Raw genomic sequence first — 16507 nt, 5'->3', positions numbered from 1 at the left:
TTTTTAAAGACAAGGCCTTGCTTTGTTGCAGGCTGATCTGGAACTCCGGGCCTCAAGCAGTCATCCCAACTCAGCCTCCCAAAGTACTGGGGTTACAGCAGGCATGAACCACCTTGCCTAGGCTCAATTTTTTTTTTTTTTTTTTTTTTGGATGGAGTCTCACTCTGTCGCCCAGGAGTGTAATCGCACAATCTCTACTCACTGCAACCTCCACCTCCCAGGTTCAAGTGATTCTTCTGCTTCAGCCTCCAGAGTAGCTGGGATTACAAGCACCCACCACCAAGCCTAGCTAATTTTTTCATTTTCAGTAGAGACAGGGTTTCACTGTGTCGGCCAGGTTGTCTCAAACTCCTGACCTCAAGTGATCTGCCCGTCTCAGCCTCCCAAAGTGCTGGGATTACAGGCGTGAGCCACTGTGCCCGGCCGGCTCAAATCTTACATATTTGGGTGCCTAGACTTAAATAACATTTAGGAAAATGTTAATTAATTATCCATATAGTTCTACTTTTCCCCTTTTTTCTTTCTTTTTTTTTTTTTTTACAAAGCCATTTTCAAGTGAGACAGGAGATTCTGGAAAATTATCACAGAATCTTAAGTCACTTGATGTACCTAAACAGAGTTTGAAGAAATAATGAAGCTGAACATTGATAAATTTAGGATCTCTATAATCAGGAAGAAAAAAATAAACTACATAGATATGAGGGAAGGAATTAACCATTTGCATGTATGTAACTGTTATAATCCTGCATCAGAGTAGCACAAGGACGTAAACAACTGTGTTGACAAATAGTTTTGTAATTTTTTAATGTTTTTTATGTAGCTGTCTTAAACTCCTTTCTCAATGGTATGTGAGGTCAAATGATTGTGGTTTCTTTTTTTTAATTTTGCATGTAATGTGTAGTTCCTTACATTCTCTAAATGCTTACTGGCTAGCTAACTATGTTATTATTGATGTCAGTTATAACTAGATACTTCATACAATTTCATATTTTATAAGTTAGAAGATATGTGAATAATTAAGAAATTTGGAAGAGCTCCAGAGAGACTGTTTTATTTAGAAAGAGAGGAGCAGAACAGCTTCAGGAAAGGTAGATGAAAAGCTGATTCATGGTCAGAAATAATTCAGTTTAAGAGAATTGAAGGGAAGAAAAAAGAACATATTATTTAGAAAGATGACATGAAGGACTTAATTTTTTTTTTTAACTTATACTTTAAGTTGTAGGGTACATGTACAGAACTTGCAGTTTTGTTACATAGATATACACGTGCCACGGTGGTTTGCTGCACCCATCAACCCGTCACCTAATTAGGCATTTCTCCTAATGCTATCTCTCCCCTAGCCCCCCCATCCCCTGACAGGCCCAGGTACGTAATGTTCCTCTCCCTGTGTCCATGTGTTCTCATTGCTCAACTACCACTTATGAGTGAGACCATGCGGTGTTTGGTTTTCTGTTCTTGTGTTAGCTTGCTGACAATGGTTTCCAGCTTCATCCATGTCCCTGCAAAGAACGTGAACTCATTCTTTATATGGCGGCATAGTACTCCATGGTGTATATGTGCCACATTTGTTTAATCCATTCTATCATTAATGGACATTTGGCTTGCTTCCAAGTCTTTGCTATTGTGAATAGGGCTGCAGTAAACATATGTGTGCATGTGTCTTTATAGTAGATTGATTTATAATCCTTTGGGTATATACCCAGTAATGGGATTGCTGGGTCAAATGGTAATTCTAGTTCTAGATCCTTGAGGAATCGCCACGCTGTCTTCCACAATGGTTGCACTAATTTACACTCCCACCAACAGTGTAAAAGCTTTCCTATTTCTCCACATCCTCTTCAGCATCTCTTGTTTCCTGAATTTTTAATGGTTGCCATTCTAACTGCTATGAGGTGGTATCTTATTGTGATTTTGATTTGCATTTCTCTAATGATTAGTGATGATGAGCATTTTTTCATATCTGTTGGCTGCATAAATGTCTTTTTTTTAGAATGTCTGTTCATATCCTTTGCCCACTTTATGAGGTTGTTTTTTCCTTGTAAATTTAAGTTCCTTTTAGATTCTAGATATTAGCCCTTTGTCAGATGGATAGATTGCAAAAATTTTCTCCCATTCTGTAGGTTGCCTGTTCCCTCTGATGACAGTTTCTTTTGCTGTGCAGAAGCTCTTTAGTTTTATTAGATCCGATTTGTCAATTTTGGCTTTTGTTGCCATTGCATTTTGTGTTTTGTACATGAAGTTTCTGCCCATGCCTATCTCGTAAATGGTGTTGCCTAGGTTTTCTTCTAGGATTTTTATGGTTTGCAGTTTTACATTTAAGACTTTAATTAAGCTTGAGTTAATTTTTGTATCAGGTGTTAGGAAGGGGTCCAGTTTCACTTTTCTGCTTATGGCTAGCCAGTTTTCCCAACACCATTTATTAAATAGGGAATCCTTTCCCCATTGCTTGTTTGTGTCAAGTTTGTCGAAGATCAGATGGTTGTAGATGTGTGGTGTTATTTCTGAGGCCTCTTTTCTGTTCCATTGGTCTGTATATCCGTTTTGGTACTAGTGCCATGTTGTTTTGGTTACTATAGCCTTGTAGTATAGTTTGAAGTCAGGTAGTGGTATGCCTCCAGTTTTGTTCTTTTTCTTAGGATTGTCTTGGCTACGTGGGCTCTTTTTTGGTTCCATATGAAGTTTAAAGTAGCTTTTTCCAATTCTGTGAAGAAAGTCAATAGTAGCTTGATGGGGGTAACACTGAATGTATAAATTACTTTGGGCAGTATGACCATTTTTACAATATTGATTCTTCCTATCCATGAGCATGGAATGTTTTTCCATTTGTTTGTGTCCTCTCTGATTTTCTTGAGCAGTGGTTTGTAGTTCTCCTTGAAGAGGTCCATGAAAGACTTAATTTCTTTAAAAACAAAAAAAATTAATATGCCACCAAACAAGACTCTATAAACCACTTGGCTCTGCCTTCAGAAGATATCCAGAACCTGACCTCTTTTCCCCACCTCCACTGACCACTTTGGTTCAAGCCACTCTTATTCCCCTTTGGATGTATTGCAGTGGTCTGTTTACAGTCTCATTTCTATCCTTACCCTCCTAGATTCCAGAGGTTGAGAGTCTGCCCTCAACTTAGGAGCCATTGTGATACTGTTAAAATATAAGTCAGATCATGTTAGCCCTCTGCTCCAATGTCTCCAGTGGTACCATATATTTTAGATAAAAATCAAAGTTCTTACAGTGGCCTTCAAGACCCTACAGCATCTGCACTCTGTTGCACTCTGATTGTACTGTCTACTACTCTTCTCCCTGGCTTAGCCAGCTCTAGCCTTACTCACATCCTCAAACAATCCGTCATTTCTTAGCATCTTAGCAATTTCTTCTTTCCTCTCTAATTCCTTTTCCCAACACTCCCCACTCCTCCAACCCATTCCAGCTTCCAGCTTCCATGAATATTCTGAAACATAACAAACTTTGGTGACTGCCAGTGTCTCACTTAACACGTTCCCCCACTAGAGTGTTGTCAAGTTGTCTCATTTAACACCAGTAACATTTAATATCAGTAATAGGCAGATTCAATCTTAGGGAAAATATGCCTAAAATTTATTTGCTGAAAAAAAAGAAAAGAAAAATTTGGATAATAATCTCTTTGAATTATTACAAACACAACAGTATCTGTAAAACAAGACTGAGTGTCATAAGGAAACAACCGGATTAGAGAAAAGCATAGCTGGATGAGATAAGAAACTACTGCAGTATGATCCAAAATGCAGTAACAGTTAAAATCCATATTGGTGGTCATAAAGAGCAGGAAATAACACCAATTATGTAGAATTCACATTTAAGGAGTTACTTCAGAATGAAGGGAAATTGGTAAACTGGTGAAAATTACATTCTATGATTTATTGTTTTTATTATGTACCAGTCATTGTGATAACATTTCATCTAATTTAGCTCACTTAATCCATATAACAACATTATAAAATATTTATTTCTATAATATATGTGGGAAAACTAAGAGTTTGATTAAATAATTTTATCATGCTGCAGAGAGTGACAGAACTGAATTTGAATGAAAGTCTAGGAAAGGCCTTATCACTATGCTGTTGGACAACAGATATGATGAATAGAGAGCACATATGCAACCCATAAATATCCAGTGATTCTGAAAAAGAAACTAAAAAACAAGGCAAGCAAAACTATTAATTGATTATAGAAAATTACTCTTTCTTATGTGTCTTTTTTACGAGATCATTCCTACATTGTGTCATCAGCGCAATGTTGGCACATGGTAGATATTCAAGAAATATTTATTTATTGAACTGTCGTAATTACTATTTATTAAGCATTTATTCTGTGTCTGTCATGGTGCTATAGATTTTATATACATTATTTACCCTCAAAGCAACTTTTAAACTGTTATTTTATAGATGAGGATAATGTAGCACCAAGAAGTTAAGTGATCTGTTCAAGGTTATATTTTTAATAATAGGTGGTAGAACACAGATAACAGAAGTAAGTGGGCAGTTAAATAAAAATTTTACTTTTTAGATCAAAAAGACTCACTGCATCCCAGGTAAATATAATTTTAAAAAGCTAAAACTTTGCATATATTGGTAATTTTTCATATGAAGAAAAAACACCCTATATGCATTTAAGTAGGATTAATAAAACTGGTTAACTACTAAGACATAAAAATTGCATTGACATTAGATTTCCTCCTTGAGTACTAAATGCTTGGATTGGCAAAAATTCCATCAGGTTGAGTTGCTATTCTTGGGTGAAGATAACATATATTCTTATATATGTAAGAGGTCAGGAATATGCCCAGTCAATACCAAAGTACTTGTTTGTCTGATGGTTGGACTAATTTGGGATTCCTGTAGTGTCCTGTAGTTCAGGGTGAAGTTTAGTAACATGCTGGGGTAAGAGACAGGAGCTGCTATTCTCCGCCCTGCTGCCCACCAGTGTGCTGTATCCCTCCCCAGGATCGCCCTTAAGGTCTCAGATGCTCACACCTGGTGTTCAGTGCCCACTGGTCTGTTCTCTAGCCAGCATATTCTGTGTCGTCTTAGATTCTAGTCCAAAGACTATTTAGATCTGCTGTATCCTTGGGAATTTCCATGCACTTTATTATTTCTTCTACGGCAGGGATCTCCAACCTAGAACAAGCCTATGACTTGTGGGCCATACCAGACTGACTTTCATTGTTTCATTCCTTGAACTATTGAACATATATTATTATTTCTCCTGCCATTTTACTCACCTGCTACTCACCTCCTGCTGTGAATCAGGCCACACAGCAGGCGGTGAGCAGCAGGTGAGTGAGCATTACTGCCTGAGCTGCACCTCTCATCAGACCAGTGGCAGCATTCGATTCTCATAGCAGCGCAGGCCATATTGCAAACTGCGCATGCCAGGGATCTAGGTTGTGCTCCTTATGAGAATTTAACTAATGCCTGATAATCTGAAGTGGAACACTTTCATCCTGAAATCACTGCTTCCCCCAACCACCCCTCCTCCACTGCCCCCGGTCAGTGGAAAATTCATCTTTCATGAAACCTGTCCCTGATGCAAAAAAGGCTGGGGACTGATGTTCTAGGGAAAATTACATGTTTATGTATCTACTTTGTTACAAGGTTACTTGAAATAAACCAGTTAAATGCTTAGTATTTTGGTCTCTAATATGCTCAATAAGATTTTCCTTCTCTCCCTCCCCCCACACCTTTTTCTTTCACTTTTATTAAAAATCCTTGGATCTTCATGAAGATATTTTAAAACTTACTGGTTTGTTATTGTCCAGCTGTCTTTCACACTCTGCTAGATAGTCACTCTTCATTCCACTTTACATGACCATCCCCTGATTACTACTGTGAAAAACTGGTCTGAACCTTTGTCTCATTCTGCATGCATCTTCAGAATATGCTGGATGCTAGAAAACATACAAAAAAACTTTAAGGAATAGTACAGCGAGTATCTGTAATCAATAATTTGAAGGTAAGTTGCAGACATCATGACATTTCACCTCTTAAGACTTCAAAATTCATGTCCTAAGGACAAGAACATCTTCCATTATAACCACAATATTATCACACCAAAATTTTAACATTGATAAAACAATTCTAATATTCAGCCAGTATTAAAATTTCTTCAGTTTTTCCCAAAATGTTTTGTATAGAATTTTTTTTTCATTCAGGATCCAGTCAGGAATTGTGTATTTTACTTGGTTGACAACTCTATTTAGTTTTCTTTAATCTAAAAAGATCTCCCACCTTTGTTTGTCTTTCAGGACGTTAGCATTTTTTTTCAGGAGTCTAGGCCAGCTGTTTTGTAGAAAGTTCCATAATCTGGCTTTGTCTGATTTTTTCCCCCACATAATTATATGCCAGTTAAACATTTTGACAAGAATCCTACACAAGCCAACGGTTCTCAGACACTGATGTCATGACCCCCTTATGTGCGTAAAAATTGCTACAAGCCCAAAGAAATTTTGTATACATGAATTATCTCTCTCAGTATTTACTGTGTTAGAAATTAAAACTCATAATGTTTTAAAACTTTTTATTAGCTCATTTTTTTAAAAAGCCAACCCATTAGACACTAATTATTCAAACCAAAAAATGTAATGACAAGAATGACATTGTTTTACATTTTTATAAGTCATGTTAATGTCTATCTTAATAGAAAACAGCTGGATTCTCATATCTGGATCTACAGTCAATCTGTTCCAATATGTTGTTTTGGTGGAAGCATGGGAAGAAAATGTGGCCTCACACAGATACATAGTTGGAAAATGCGGGAGTATTTTAATTGTCTTTTCAGACTTGACAAGTGGTGGCCATTTCATTAGAAATTACAAAAGGAAGATTCTCTATTTCTATTATCCCTTCTGTTTTATCAGCTCTAAATATTTTTAATAGTTCTCTCTCTCTTCCAAGAGGCAATTTGGTAGTCTTAAAATACATTTAATAATGGAAAGCCAAACATACTTATTATTTACTTTTAATTTTCAAATTTCAAAGTTGTGAGTTTGTGCCCTAGTAATCTCCAGTGGTTTCCAGTGAGTTCCTCTTGTTTCTTTCATTCTTTCTCTTCTTACATATTATTATGTACTCATGTTTTTTAAAATATATATTCAGTGTGTTTTAATCACTTGAACTAGTTCTTTTTGATGTTCAAATGGTTTTAATTTTGGTTGGTGTGACTTATCAGTGGTCAATGAGAGACAATTTTATTAGCCCTCAGTAAAAGCAAATCATCTGTCACAGCAAAGCATCCCAGGCTCAACTTGCAGATTTCCTGCCCTAGTCCTGGATCAGTCATTTCCCCAAGGAGCTCTGATTCCTTTTAGATGAAAATTATATTAGATGTGAAAATCTGAATTCCTGCTGGAGTTGTCTTTCCTTCTGGGCATTTTCAGTGAACAGACCTAGAAAATTTCTCTTTTTGAAAAAGTAAGGGGATCATGAATTTATACCATGATTTCTCAACCTCACACTGTTAACCTATTGGGCCACATAATTGTTGCAGGGGGGATGTCCTGTGCATTATAGGATGTTTAGCAGCATTTTTGGTCTCTCTGCAATAATACCTACCCTCTAGTTGTATAAACAAAAATTGTCTCCAGATATTGTGAAATGTCCTGGTGGGGAAGGGAGCAAAATTGCCTCTAGTTCAGGATTACTGGTTTACATTTGTATTTCTAGCAAAATCAAAATCATTGCTAATTGTTTTATCGATATGTAGTGTGTGTGTGTGTGTGTGTGTGTGTGTGGATTCAAAATACTAGTATCAGCATTATTACCTCTAACAACAAAACCTGCTTTGTAGACTAGCTCTTCCATCTCCTGTATAAAATCTTAGGCCAGTCCTATAGATTTTAATCAGAAGAACCATCTCATTCCACTGATTGTATTAGTCTGTTCTCATGCTGCTGTGAAGAAATACCTAAGACTGGGTAACGTATAAAAGAAAGAGGTTTAATTGACTCACAGTTCCACATGACTGGGAAGGCCTCAGGAAACTTACAATCATGGCGGAAGGGGAGGCGAACATGTCCTTCTTTACAAGGCAGCAGGAGAGAGAATGAGTGCCAGTAGGGGAAATGCTAGACTCTTATAACACCATCAGTTCTCATGAGAATTCACTGATTGATCACGCTGCTCATGATGATCACGAGAAGAGCATGGGGGGAAACCACCCCCATGATTCAATTACCTCCCACTGAGTTCCTCCCACAACACGGGGTGATTATGGGATTACAATTCAAGATGAGGTTTGGGTGGGGACAGAAAGCCAAACCATATCAGTAATCAAAATGCCCAGGGAAGCATTATGCCAAATTTACAAATCCTCTTCTAAATTTAGATTTCTTCTTTGCCCCAATTCAGCACTCACTGCTTTGAGCTTGAAGCCTACAGGGAAGAACAAATAAGATCTGCTTCTTTTCTGTTTATGCTGCCCACACTCACCCACTGGCAGCTGATTTTGACCCTTCCAGGGCCAGGGTGTGGGAAGAGAAGTTAGACAGAGTGCATAATTTTATACAACAAGCAGGAATTTTACTGTCACTGGGGTTATCTGTGTTTGGTGGGAGATTACTGGCTACTCTTCCTCTAGTGGGATACTTTGGTGAGATTCGTGGAGATACCTTACTGAGAGGCTCTAAATGTAATCCTGTAGTCCTGTAATGCAGTAGACACCTCTCTTCTCTCTGGACATGACCGTGACCCTGTGCTTCTGGATTTCCGCTGACTGACCCTACACAGACTCTGTTGGATCACAGTACTCTCTAGGTTGTCCTCTTAGCTGGAGCTAGTTTTTAAAAGAAAGAAACCTTTATTGATAAATATTTTCAGAAAAGCACTCAAATTAAAGATGTAGAGCTCATCAGTAGGTAAATGAAACCATGTTGTTATCACTCAGACCCCAAAATTTAAAGATCATTAGGTTCCAGAAGCTCCATTTTGCCCCTTTCAATCATTCCCCAAAAGTAACCGCCATCCCAATTTCTAACATGATAGATTGGTTTAAACTATTTTAGAACTTTATATTAACGGAATCATATAGTATTTTTCTGTGTCTGCTTATTTTACACAACATTATACTTACGGAGTTCATCCACATTTTGCATGGAGCTAGACATTTATTCTCGTTGCTGTGTAATAATGCATTGAATAAATAAAACCACTTGTTTACACATTCTGCTATAGGTGATCATTTGGGTTGTTTTCAGATTGAGGCTATTATGAACACTGCTGCTATAAATATTCTTGTACAAATCTTCTATTTTTTGCATGTCCCTACAGATAAGCTTTTCATTTGCCTCTCCAAGGACGCTGGCAATTTCACTGGTCCTGTACCAGTCTTTGTTCCTTGGCCAGGGTTCCTATACCACGTGATAGTGAAAATTCACTTCCCATTAAAGGCCAATATTTTATTTTGTTTATGTTGTTTTTAGTCATAAATGATTTTTGTTCTCATCCTGACTTTTGGACAGATTCCTGGCTTCCTGGCATTTTCTGTATAGTGTTTTCTAGCCCTGTTTTCATTGCTAAGGCAGGCTTTTAAGGTTCTACATTTTTATGCATGTAGTTCAGCCCTGCCACTCTCTTCCATTGGGACTGAAGTAATATATCCCATCCTGTTATGGGCTTTAAACCCCATTTCTTATCTTTCAGGCATTTCTTATATCTGTACCTGAAACTTTTTTGGATCACCGCAGAGTCCAGTTAAGTTTGTTCCTCTGGCTTTCATTTCTTTTTTCTTTTCTGGCTTATGGAGATTTACGTACCCTTTTTTCCAGACTGTAATTAAGCAACATGCTTCTATCATATTTTCTCCAGTATTTCTGTGTTTGTGGTAGAACGATTGCCCTCATATGGACCAGCTCATGTTGCTTCAAGCCCATGACTGGCGGGTCACACCATATTGACTTTCACTATTTCATTCCTTAAACTGCTGAACGTATATTATTTCCTGCCATTTTACTATGGATTTTCCCCTCCTTTTCAAAAATGCTGTGAAAAATTGTGAACTCTCTCAGACGTAAGTGAAATATGTTCACCTGTGCTCATATTGAGAAACAACACAAACAATATAAAGTTCTTCTTTTACAGGTAAGTCCTTTTCTTGTTTATGATAAAGATATTTTATTTCCTTTAAAACGGAATTTTATTTGTCATCTATCTAAAATTTTTGTAAGTCACTAGGCAAATAAAATGATCTAATCACATTTTGATAGTGCTTTTATTTTCACAGAATATTTTTAAATAAGAGTAACACTTGGGGCTGGGCATGGTGGCTCACGCCTGTAATCCCAGCACTTTGAGAGGCTGAGGCAGGCGGATCACAAGGTCAGGAGATCGACACCATCCTGGCTAACACGGTGAAACCCCGTCTCTACTAAAAATACAAAAAATTAGTCAGGCGTGGTGGCGGGGCCTGTAGTCCCAGCTACTCGGGAGGCTGAGGAAGGAGAATGGCATGAATCTGGGAGGCGGGGCTTGCAGTGAGCCAAGATCGGCCCACCATGCTCCAGCCTGGGTGACAGAATAAGACTCCGTCTCAAAAAAAAGTAACCCTTGGAAATTAGATGTTAAAAATAGTCTTGTTAGACTTCACATTTAATTATGGTCTATTACTATAAAAAGGCAAGAAATTGCTGAATAAAAGGCATTCTGTAAGAAAAAAGTTAAAAGGGGGTAAAAAATCAGAAGCAAGTGACTATTTACTATATATGACAATAAGTGAAATATGTCTTATACTGTTGAATATAACTATATTTACAAATATAAGTGAAACCATAGGTATAATTGTATATACACTTATCTAACAAATATTTATCAAACTGTATTTGACACAAGAGTTAAAAGTATCAAACTAATTAGTTCCTACTCTTATAGAACCTAGTAGCTATAGGCACACAGTATATAATAAGAATACGTTCTGTGCAGTTGGTACACAGAAGAAATGTCTAAAGCCTTTATGAGAGCAGTCAGGTAAGACCAGCTGACGGGAGCAGTTAAGCCAAGGCTTGAAAGATGAGTGAGATTTTGTTAAGTTGATAAATTGGAAGGAAGGGAGGAAAGTCATAGAGGCATGAGAGATTTTGGGGATAATCCAAGGATGTTAGTACTCTGGAGCATAAAGAATATGGGAAAGAGTATGTGATTAGAAAGAAAAGACATAACAGTTTGAACTCACCCCCTGCTTTCTGCACCCTAAAACAGATCAGTTTTGCAAGGAGAAAGAAGTGTAGTACTCTATTAAGCTCCCCAGGTTTCAACAGGGCCAGATGATGCATATATTAAGGGAGAGAGCTAGATAGCGGCTCCTACTGGAGTGAACTCCCCTATTTATCCCCTATTATGTTTGTGGTGGCTTATAGCTTTTGAGTGTTCCTAAATGTCTTATACTCCTGGTGGTGACAATGTAGGTAAATAGCAAAGATGGTTAACAAATGGAATGCTCCGAGTCTTTTAATATAGTGACTTGTTTTACACTTGTTGTATAGTGACAGTGTTCTGTTGGACCAAGGAGAAGAAATAATATGCAATTTGAACCATCAACTTATGGTTTATGATGAGTGAGCGAGTAGATCTAGACAGGGATGTGTTTCTCAAAACCAGGATATAAACTGGGGACTATTGTCTGAAGAAAATGGTAACAACTGATGTTATGTTAGATTTTCATCTTTTTTCTAGATTTCCAGGAAAATGTTGTGACAGAGCTAATGCATTTGTGGCTGACCTTTCTTCACCTGCCTATACAGCCGGGTACCTGATGGAGGGACACATGTAGTGAATGGCTTCCTCTGCATTCATTGCATTCTTGGTGGCTCTGAGTCCTGGCCATGCATTATGGTTCAGAGGCAATGCCTGGGCCTCACGCCAAATTATCTTAGTCAGCTCTAGTTGGAACTGGCTAGCTACAACATTTCTTTATTTCAAAAAAATTGCTTGAGAAGATAAACCTATAACTATACCCCCTATATTTTGTTTGCATGATGATGCATCTACTTTGCAGTTTTGATGGCTCATCACTTAGTGTTCAAGATGATGAAAAGTTAGAGTGAATTGAGCTTCCAGATTTCTTTAAACTGTTCCAGTCTGTCACAGGCAGTCTACAATGATATGAGTTGTGCCAACCTCTCAAGGTCGTGACTTCATGCCAGTGTCCTTAATTATTAAATATTTTCCTTCCCACTCAAACTTTAAATATTGGACCTCTAAGTCATTTTTTCTTCCAAACTTATAAAAATTGCATTCTGTTTGTTAACTATAATTTCCTTATTTATACTCATATTTAAATTTATACTTACGTTTAAATTTATTTGGTACTTATCATCAGTCTCTTCATACCAGACTTCCTACCTCATACATTGCTTGCTGTAACTTATCTATTGTTGACTGGATTACATCTTTAGGAAGAGTATACTGGGGCCTTATTTCCCAATTTTATGCATGTTTCAGAATATCTTTAAGTTGCCTTTAAACTGAATAAATTGACTAGATATAGACTTCTTGGACCACATTTAGAAAAATCTAACTATATTTGAGATTTACATGTATGATAATCATAATTATAGTAGACATTTGTTAAGTACTTGCTATGTGCCAGACTATTCTAAGCTCTTACATGAGCTTGTGTATTCCTTAGATCCAATCCAAGGTACTAATGTTATCTTCATTTTAATTGCCAAATGTCATCCAGCTACTAAGTGATGAGATTGACATTCACACTTAAACAGTACTGCTCCAAAGTCCATATGCTTAACTTTCTATACTACCTCTCAAGATAATTAACCTAAAATGTTTAACTGTGTGGCCTTGAGCATGTTATTTAACTTCTAGATGCCTTAGTTAACTCTCTATAAAATGAGAATAATAATACCTCCAAAGGTTGTTTTGGTGATTAAATGAGTTAATATATGTCAATAGCTCATAACAATTCCTGGCACACAGTAAGTGCTTAATAATTGTCTGTTGTTCTTTTATTATTTGTGGATAGTAAGTTGCAGATCTGAGCTTTGAACAAGCAGTTTGGCCTCTAACTTTGCTCTTTGGTACTACAATGTAGCGTCAGCAATTAACATGGCATTTTAATTTAGTGAGGGAAAACATGGATTAGTCAGTAAACAGTGTTGGGATATACTCAATACTCAAGTAGATACTCAATACTTGTTGAATGAATGAGAGTTTTATAAAAGTATAAATACATTCACTTAAATACTAACAAATAAATATTAAGAACCATTTAGATTTGTATAGACAGTTTGGAAATATTTTAGTCTGTTCCACTGCAATAAAAAAATACCTTAGACTGGGTAATTTATAAATACAGAAATATTCAGAAATATTTTCTGACAGTTCTAAAGGCTGAGAAGTCCAAGATCAAGGTGGCACAGATTCCACATCTGGTAAGAGCCTGCACTCTTCTTCCAAAATGGCGCCCCTTGCTGCATCCTCACATGGCAGAAAGGACAAAAAGGACCAAATTCGCTCCCTCAAGCCCTTTTGAAAGGTGATTCCATCCATGAAGGCAGAGACCCCACCTCTTAATATTGTTGCATTGGGGATTAAGTTTCAATATAAAGTTTGAAGGGGACACAAACATTCAAACCATAGCAAGAAGGAAGCAAAAATGAGAAGAGATGCATGATTATCAAATTGTAGGTTATTTTCTGTTTTGAATTTCCTTATGTTCTTACAGAATTTCTCTAATAATACAATTCATTATATAATTTGAACAGATAACCACTAAATTGTATTTTTTTAGATATTGAGTTTGAGGTACCTAGAAAGATGACTGGAAGGTCAGAGCTCATATTGAGATTTTGGGACCATCAGAAGATAATGAGACTACCCACAAAGTGTGTGCAGTGGCGCACAACACATAAGGACTAAGCAAAGTAAGAGGACTTGACAAAAGGAACTTAAAAGGAACTGCTGGAAAGACAGGTGAAGAGTCAGAAAAGAGAGGCCCCAAAATATGAATCAGTGGGACAGGCGGGGAAAGAAATCACCTGAAGCAAACGATTCAGAAGATCAGGAAAGCATTCACAGCATTTAGGAATGAAAAAATCTTTGATGATGTTAAGCGATTTTATAAGAATAGTGACTACACAAGTCAAATTACCACATAGGAATAAAGAAAGTTAGGTAGAAACAGCAAATGTAGATGATGTTTTTAACAACTTTGATGACCAAAAAAAAGGGGAATGGATTCCGGGAGAATCTAGAGTGAGCTAGGGTTCCTTTTTTTGGTGCTGGAACTTTTTTGGATGGAAAAATAATGAGAGAGCAGGACATCACTGGACAGGAGAGACTAAAGATTTTAGGAGAGCAAGGAGGAAATCGATGGGACAAGACTTGAAAGCAGATAGGAAGGAACTGTTTGAAGGACGAAAGCAAAAACGGTTGGTAAAGAGGACTCTATGAGACACTGAATAAGGAGGTCATATTGTAGGCCATTTTAGAAATATAAATGAGACAGATGAGCAGCATGCCAGCTTCTGGTGTTTAGATCAGACCTTTTTCCTTGGTATTTATGACCTGGAAGCAGAGAGTAGGACAGCCTCCCTTCAAACAACAATTACATCTGTGTGCTCTATTTCTTGAAGTCTGTTTTCTGTACAGAGTAGAGAACCTTGCCGGACACAGTGGCTCTTGCCTGTAATCCCACCACTTTGGGAGGCCGAGGCGGGCAGATCACCTGAGGTTGGGAGTTTGAGACCAGCCTGACCAATATGCGGAAACCCCATCTCTACTAAAAATACAAAATTACCCAGGCGTGGTGGCGCATGCCTCTAATCCCAGCTACTCAGGAGGCTGAGGCAGGAGAATTCCTTGAACCCACGACGGGGAGGTTGTGATGAGCCGAGATTGTGCCATTGCACTCCAGGCTGGGCAACAAGAGCGAAACTCCGTCTGAAAAAAAAGAATAGAAAATCTTGCTATTTTCTGTTCTCTCTTCTTATGAGATACCAATATAGGGTCTAAATAGATGATCGATTGATAGACTGACTCACACACACCTTGCTCTCACAGTCACTCCTATACCCTAAATATATAACTTGTGGTTAAAAAAAATAAATTAGAGTCAAATCAGAAAGTAGCATGCAGTACACTCTGCTAACCTCCTGTAGGACCGGCATTATGTGCACAAAAGTCAGCATAGATATGAGGCTTCACAGTTACCCTTTATTAGGTGAAAGCTTAATTCCTGGGACTCTAAACAAGAGACGAACGCTACTGTGTGAGTGTACATGAACATAAGTTTATAGAGGCATATATCTTTATGAAAATATTTGTGCTTTTCCAGAAATGCCCGAGGTCAGGAACCTTCTTGATATCAGCTGTCACATAGATAGGCCTTTTGGCGTTTTTGCCCTTTGCCATTTAGGCTTATCCTTCCCCTGCTTGATTAAGTACATGTTGTAGGTACCTCTGAGTTCCTTTACTGCAAACTTTTGCCAGAAGACTCTGATTTTAATCTTAACTAATGTAAATACTACAGGAAAATTCCATGATCTTTTAAAATTGTTTGTCATGTTCATAAGTATAAGTAGGCTGAAGTAGGCTGATGATACTAAAAGACTCACAGTCTGTTTTAAAGAATTTTTTGGGGAAAAAAAGAGTGTCAGAAAAAGTAAATTAACATTTACATGTTTAAGCTGAATTTTTTTATTTTTGTTAAATCTAAATAAATTAGATTGTTCCATGCCTTATTAGCATATTTGTGGTTTAAAAATCATTGTTGAATATTAAATTTATGTGCCAGACCTTTTTAAAGGCATCCATAGTTTCCTCTACACAAAGTGACCCCAAGGTGATGTGTGATGTGTATCATCTGTACTTCTATAATTTTTCTCTTCTTTATTGAGTACTTCTGTCTGTTTTAAGTTCTTCCTTTATCATTATTTCTGTTCAAGGTATTTTCTAATGTGTCGTCAAAATAAAGCAGGTATTAAATTCAGTACAATAAGTGCCCTTTTTTTACGTGCTCTTCTGTTGATTTCTTAAAGAGAAAACCAGCTCTGGGACTTTTCCAATAGAACTAAGCATTTAGATTTTTTTTTAAAGTCTATTCCAGAGGCCTCTTCAATTCTTTAGTCTGTATCTGTTTTCTTAAAGGCATCGATGTCAGAAAGAAAGGTTTTACTAGAATTTGACCACCTCATACAACTAACGCTTATCAGCAACGTGTAGCTAATCTTGAAATGACATCTAAAGGCAATCTGATACTGACACCATTAAGAAGATAAACAGAAATCTTTTGCAAAAGATTTTTAAAGGAGCCCTAGGATTGATTCTTCAGCTATGCTCACCTCATTGAGGCTCCTAAAGGCACAGGTAAAGTACTGAGCAGTTTTATAGCTTCACGAACATTCAGCTGTGCCAGGCAGGAAGCTAGCTAAGTCATGCACTTGCTGATGTGTGTCTAGTCTCTATTTCAGTTGTCACTGCATAGAATTTCCAGTGAATCTTAGATATTGTAAATAATTTTGACTCTT

At 37.3% G+C, this 16507-nt stretch overlaps 1 protein-coding gene across 1 annotated transcript in view; it reads left to right on the top strand.

Annotated features, from left to right (window-relative positions):
- Positions 1-16507, top strand: part of PGR (progesterone receptor) — a 99182-nt gene that overhangs the window by 21519 nt on the left and 61156 nt on the right.

This window comes from Macaca thibetana, chromosome 14 (genome assembly GCF_024542745.1).
Source record: "Macaca thibetana thibetana isolate TM-01 chromosome 14, ASM2454274v1, whole genome shotgun sequence".
NCBI classification, from domain to species: domain Eukaryota; kingdom Metazoa; phylum Chordata; class Mammalia; order Primates; family Cercopithecidae; genus Macaca; species Macaca thibetana.
The sequence above is the reverse complement of the archived record's forward strand: the minus strand, read 5'-3'. Positions and strand labels throughout refer to the sequence as shown.